Source organism: Triticum dicoccoides, chromosome 1B (genome assembly GCF_002162155.2).
Source record: "Triticum dicoccoides isolate Atlit2015 ecotype Zavitan chromosome 1B, WEW_v2.0, whole genome shotgun sequence".
Classification (NCBI taxonomy): Eukaryota; Viridiplantae; Streptophyta; class Magnoliopsida; order Poales; family Poaceae; genus Triticum; species Triticum dicoccoides.
Window position 1 is genome coordinate 609,174,193 of NC_041381.1, and position 7,220 is coordinate 609,181,412.

Sequence of the window (7,220 nt, forward strand, 5' to 3'; positions counted from 1 at the left end):
GTATATATAGGAGGAAGAAGTACGTCTGTGGCTGCTCGAGGGGCCCACGAGATAGGGGGGCGTTCCCAGGAGGGGTGGGCGCGCCCTCCACCCTTGTGGCCGCCTCGGCTGCTTCTTGGCTTGCACTCCAAGTCCTCTGGTCACGTTTGTTCCAAAAATCACGCTCCTGAAGGTTTCATTCCGTTTGGACTCCATTTTATATTCCTTTTATTCGAAATACTGAAGTAGGCAAAAAAAAACAGCAATACGGGTTGGGCCTCCGGTTAGTAGGTTAGTCCCAAAAATGATATATATGTGTAAAATAAAGCCCATAAACATCCAAAACATGTAATATAATAGCATGGAACAATCAAAAGTTATATATACGTTGGAGACGTATCAAGCATCCCCAAGCTTAATTCCTGTTCGTCCTCGAGTAGGTAAATGATAAAAATAGAATTTTTGATGTGGAATGCTACCTAGCATAATTCTCAATGTAATTTTCTTTATTGTGGCATGAATGTTCAGATCCAAATGATTCAAAATAAAAGTTCATATTGACATAATAAATAGTAATACTTCAAGCATACTAATAAAAGCAATCATGTCTTCTCAAAATAACATGGCTAAAGAAAGTTCATCCCTACAAAATCATATAGTTAGGCTATGCTTCATTTTCGTCACACAAAGATGTTCCCAAATTCTACACCCCCGATGACAAGCCAAGCAATTGTTTCGTACTTAAATAATCTCAAACTTTTTCAACCTTCACGCAATACATGAGCGTGAGCCATGTATATAGCACTATGGGTGGAATAGAATAATGATGGGGATTGTGTGGAGAAGACAAAAAGGAGAAAGTCTCACATTGACGAGAATAATCAACGGGCTATGGAGATGCCCATCAATTGATGCCAACATGAGGAGTAGGTATTGCCAGGCAACAGATGCACTAGAGCTATAAATAAATGAAAGCTCAACAAAAGAAAACTAGTGGGTGTGCATCCAACTTGCTTTCTCACGGAGACCTAGGGCATTTGAGGAAGCCAATCATAGGAATATACAAGCCCGCCAAGTTCTATAATGAAAAATTCCCACTAGTATATGAAAGTGACAACATATGAGACTCAGTATATGAAAAACATGGTGCTACTTTGAAGCACAATAATTGAGACTCACTACATGAAGAACAAGGTGCTACTTTGAAGCACAAGTGTGGAAAAAGAGATAGTAACATTGCCCCTTTTTATTTTTTTTATTTTTTTATTTTTTTCTTTTTTTCCCTTTTTTGGCCTTTCTTTTTTTTGGTCTTTCTTTTTTTTCCTTTTTGGGCAATGCTCTAATAATGATGATCATCACACTTTCATTGGTTACAACATATGAATTACAACTCGAAACTAGAACAAGATATGACTCTATATGAATGCCTTCGACGGTGTACCGGGATGGTGCAATGAATCAAGAGTGACATGTATGAAAAAATTATGCATGGTGGCTTTGCCACAAATACGATGTCAACTACATGATCATGCAATGGCAATATGACAAAAGTAATGTATGTCATGATGATAAACGGAACGGTGGAAAGTTGCATGGCAATATATCTCGGAATGGCTATGGAAATGCCATAAATAGGTAGGTATGGTGGCTGTTTTGAGGAAGATATAAGGAGGTTTATGTGTGATAGAGCGTATCATATCACGGGGTTTGGATGCACCAGCGAAGTTTGCACCAACTCTCAAGGTGAGAAAGGGCAATGCACGGTACCGAAGAGGCTAGCAACGATGGAAAGGTAAAAGTGCGTATAATCCATGGACTCAACATTAGTCATAAGAACTCATATACTTATTGCAAAAATTTAGAAGTCATCAAAAACCAAGCACTACGCCCATGCTCCTAAAGGGATAGATTGGTAGGGAAATACCATCGCTCGTCCCCGACCGCCACTCATAAGGATGCACAAGCCAGGTACACTTCATGTTTCAAATTTGTTACACAACTTTAACCATACATGCATGCTACGGGACTTGCTAACTTCAACACAAGCATTCTTTAAATTCATAATCACCCAACTAGTATGACTTTAATATTACTACCTCCATATCTCAAAACAATTATCAAGTATCAAATTGATCATAGCATCCAATTCACTTCCTATGATAGTTTTTATTATACCCAACTTGGATGCTCATAATTCTAGGACCAATTTATAACCATAGCAAATACCATGCTGTTCTAAAATACTCTCAAAATAATATAAGTGAAGCATGAGAGATCAACAATTTCTACAAAATTAATCCACCGTCGTGCTCTAACAGATATAAGTGAAGCACTAGAGCAAAAATTATCTAGCTCAAAAGATATAAGTGAAGCACATAGAGTATTCTAATAAATTTCAATCAAGTAGGCTTATACCAAAAGGTGTACAGCAAGCATGATTGTGGCAAACTAAAAATCAAAGACTAATATAATACACGACGCTCCAAGCAAAACACATATCATGTGGTGAATAAAAATATAGCTCCAAGTAAAGTTACCAATGAACGAAGACGAAAGAGGGGATGCCTTCCCGGGGCATCCCCAAGATTAGGCTTTTGGATATTCTTGAATATCTTGGGGTGCCATGGGCATCCCTAAGCTTAGGCTTTTGCCACTTCTTATTCCATAGTCCATCAAAGCTTTACCCAAAACTTGAAAACTTCACAACACAAAACTCAACAGGAAATCTCATAAGCTCCGTTAGTGAAAGAAACCAAAACCACCACATAAGGTACTGTAATGAAGTCATTCTTTATTTATATTGGTGTTAAACCTACTGTATTCCAAGTTCTCTATGATTTATAAACTATTTTACTAGCCATAGATGCATCGAAATAAGCAAACAACACACGAAAAACAGAATCTGTCAAAAACAGAACAGTCTGTAGCAATATGTAACTAATGCAAACTTCTGGAACTTTAAAAATCCTACCAAAATAGGAAGTCCTAAAAAAATTGTTTATTGAACAGCATAAAAAAGAATCAATGCAAAAGATTGTTTCTGTGATTTATTGAATATTTCCTCGTGAGCGCAAAGTTTCTGATTTTCAGCAGAATCAAATCAACTATCATCATAGGTTATCCTATAGGTTTTACTTGGCACAAACTCTAATTAAAACATAAAAACACATATAAACAGAAGGTAGATGCAAAATTTATTACTAAACAGGAACAAAAACAAAAAACACAAAGAAAATTGGGTTGCCTCCCAACTAGCGCTATCGTTTAACGCCCCTAGCTAGGCATTGAGATTTCAATGATGCTCACATAAAAGACAAGAATTGAAGCATCAAGAGAGCATCATAAAACATGTGACAAACACATCTAAGTCTAACATACTTCCTATGCATAGGCATCTTGTAAGAAAACAAATTATTAAGGCAAGCAAAAACTAGCATATGCAAGGAAGAACAAAGAGATGATAGCAATCTCAAATGAAGAGAGGTAATTTAGTAACATGAAAATTTCTACAACCATATTTTCCTCTTTCATAATAATTACATGTGGAATCATAAGAAAATTCAACAAAATAGCTATCAAATAACTTATTCTCAACACGATCCACATGCATGCAAAGTTGACACTCTTCCAAAATAGTGGGATTAACATTAACAAAAGTCGACCTCTCCAAGCCCACTTTTATGAAAAATATCATAAGATTGAACATACTCCAAATATGTGGGATCTAAAGTTGACACTCTTCCAATCCCACTTTCAATATTATTGCAAACACTATTATCAATCTCAGATTCATCATGGGGGTTAAATAAATTTTCGAGATCAAATGAAGAATCACCCCAATCATGATCAACAACAAGTAGTAGACATAGCAAAACTAGCATCCCCAAGCTTAGGGTTTTGCTTATTATTAGAAGAATTGGCATCAAGAGAATTTATAGTAACATCATTGCAATCATGCTTTTCATTGAAGGAACTACTAATTATGGGTGCAATAGCAACGATCTCCTGTTTAACATAAGGAACTATAGCAAATTCATCTTCATAAATATTGGCATCACGGCCACAAGAATAGCAAGCATCATGTTCATCAAGGGATATTTCAATCAAATCATCGGGATCATCTATAGATTCATGCATATCATTATTTTCTTCCAAAGCAACAGTCAATCTCTCAATAAATTCTTTGACATAGACATTATGAGCATAGTTTTCATAGCAATATTTAAGTATGTCAAAATTTTCAGATTCGTAGAGAGTAATCTCATACTTTTCAATCAAAGAAGCAACTTCATAAGCACCCTTAAAAGCAACAAATTCTTCAATTTGTTTGATATCATAGTAACTATAAACACCCTTTGCATAAGAAGATAATATTTCATTTTAATTAAACTCACATAGGTAGGGAAGGTGTTTTTTAGGGTTCTTAGAGAAACAAGTCAAATCACAAATTTCACAAAGATTCCAAGCATAACACATCAATCTGTTTATTTGATCCCATAAGAGTCTCCCTTTTTCAGACAAACGGTGACACACAAAATGAGCATGCTCATCTAAAGATTTCCCATCAACTAGGCTAGTTGGGGTTTCAGCACGAGCGCATAAGGATCGAAGATGATCCAAGTAGAACACTTTAAGTGGATCCATATCAATAGATTTTTAGCAAGCAAAGATGCAAGCACATAGAAGGCATATGGAGACACGAGCAAACAACAAGACAAGCGAAAGAGAGGAGATTGGGAAAGAGAGGGTGAATAAAGTGGCAAGGGTGAAGTGGGGGAGAGGAAAACGAGAGGCAAATGGCAAATAATGTAAATGCGAGGGAGATGAGTTTGTGATGGGTACTTGGTATGTCTTGACTTGAGCGAAGACCTCCCCGGCAACGGCGCCAGAAATCCTTCTTGCTACGTCTTGAGCTTGTGTTGGTTTTCCTTGAAGAGGAAAGGGTGATGCAACATAGTAGCGTAAGTATTTCCCTCAATTTTTGAGAACCAAGGTATCAATCCAGTAGGAGGCTCCTCACAAGTCCCACGAACCTAAAAAACAAAGAAAGAACTCGCAACCAACGCGATAAAAGGGTTGTCAATCCCTTCACGGCCACTTGCGAAAGTGAGATCTGATAGAGATAATATGATAAGATAAATATATTTTTGGCATTTTATAATATAGATGCAAAAAGTAAAGATGCAAATAAAATTAGATTGAAAGCTAATATGATAAAAGATAGACCCGAGGGCCATAGGTTTCACTAGTGGCTTCTCTCAAGATAGCATAAGTATTACGGTGGGTGAACAAATTACTGTCGAGCAATTGATAGAAAAGCGAATAATTATGAGATTATCTAGGCATGATCATGTATATAGGCATCATGTCCGTGACAAGTAGACCGACTCTTGCCTGCATCTACTACTATTACTCCACATATCGACCGCTATCCAGCATGCATCTAGAGTATTATGTTCATAAGAACAGAGTAACACATTAAGAAAGATGACAGGATGTAGAGGGATTAACTCAAGCAATATGATATAAAACCCATCTTTTTATCCTCGATGGCAACAATACAATACGTGCCTTGCAACCCTTTCTGTCACTGGGTAAGGACACTGCAAGGTCGAACCCAAAGCTAAGCACTTCTCCCATGGCAAGAAAGATCAATCTAGTAGGCCAAACCAAACTGATAATTCGAAGAGACTTGCAAAGATAACTCAATCATACATAAAAGAATTCAGAGAAGATTCAAATATTTCTCATAGATAAACTTGATCATAAACCCACAATTCATCGGATCTCGACAAACACACCGCAAAAAGAGTTTACATCGAATAGATCTCCACAAGAGAGGGGGAGAACATTGTATTGAGATCCAAAAAGAGAGAAGAAGCCAACTAGCTAATAACTACGGACCCGAAGGTCTGTGGTAAACTACTCACAACTCATCGGAAGGGCTATGTTGTTGATGTAGAAGCCCTCCATGGTCGATTCCCCCTCCGGTGGAGCGCCGGCGAAGGCTCCAAGGTGGGATATCGCGGATACAGAAGGTTACGGTGGCGGAAATATTTCTTCGGTGGCTCCCTGGATGTTTTCGGGGTACGTAGGTATATATAGGAGGAAGAAGTACGTCGGTGGCTGCTCGAGGGGCCCACGAGATAGGGGGGTGCGCCCAGGAGGGGTGGGCGCACCCTCCACCCTCGTGGCCGCCTCGACTAGTTCTTGGCTTGCACTCCAAGTCCTCTGGATCACGTTTGTTCCAAAAATCACGCTCCCGAAGGTTTCATTCCATTTGGACTCTGTTTGTTATTCCTTTTCTTCGAAATACTGAAATAGGCAAAAAAAACAGCAATACGGGCTAGGCCTCCGATTAGTAGGTAGTCCCAAAAATGATATAAATGTGTAAAATAAAGCCCATAAACATCCAAAACAGGTAATATAATATCATGGAACAATCAAATATTATAGATCCATTGGAGACGTATCATTCATCTCATGGAGAATGTGGCACTACTAGGAAAAGGCATGCTAGTGGCGCACAAGTTTTTCCTACTAATGGCGCACTACTGGTGCGCCACTAGCATCACGCCATTAGAATATTTTAGTAATGGCGCACCACAGGTGCGCCATTAGTATCTGGTATACTAATGGCGCACCACAGGTGCGCCATTAGTATCCCACAGGTGCGCCATTAGTATCAATTTTTTAATTTTTTTTTCGTTTTTTATTAATCTCGGGTCACTATTTCACATATGAGATATCCAACACATATATATACAACAAGCATCCATATAACAATCATATCCAACACACAAGTTTCATCATATATACATACATAGGCAACACATAGTTCCATCGTTACATATTACAAAAGTTTCACATTGTTCATCCAACACCATTATCCATCAATTCACAAAAGTTTCACATTGATACAAAATAAAAACACAAATGGAAAAGAAGCACTCCATCCATGCAAGCTTCCGTGAATTAAATCAAATCTGCAAAATGATAAACAAGAAGTTAGAAGAAGAAGAAGAAGAAGACTAGAAGAATACTAGAAGAAGAAGAACACTAGAAGAATACTAGAAGAAGAATAAGAAGAATAAGAAGAAGACTATAAGCTTATTATGTAAACTTGATCATTTTGTGCTAACATAAGTTATTTTGGAGCTAACCTATAGGAAACTAAGCATATAAGTGCTCTAAGTTAGCATATTAGAGCCAACTTAGGTAAAATGAAGCTAACCTATGTC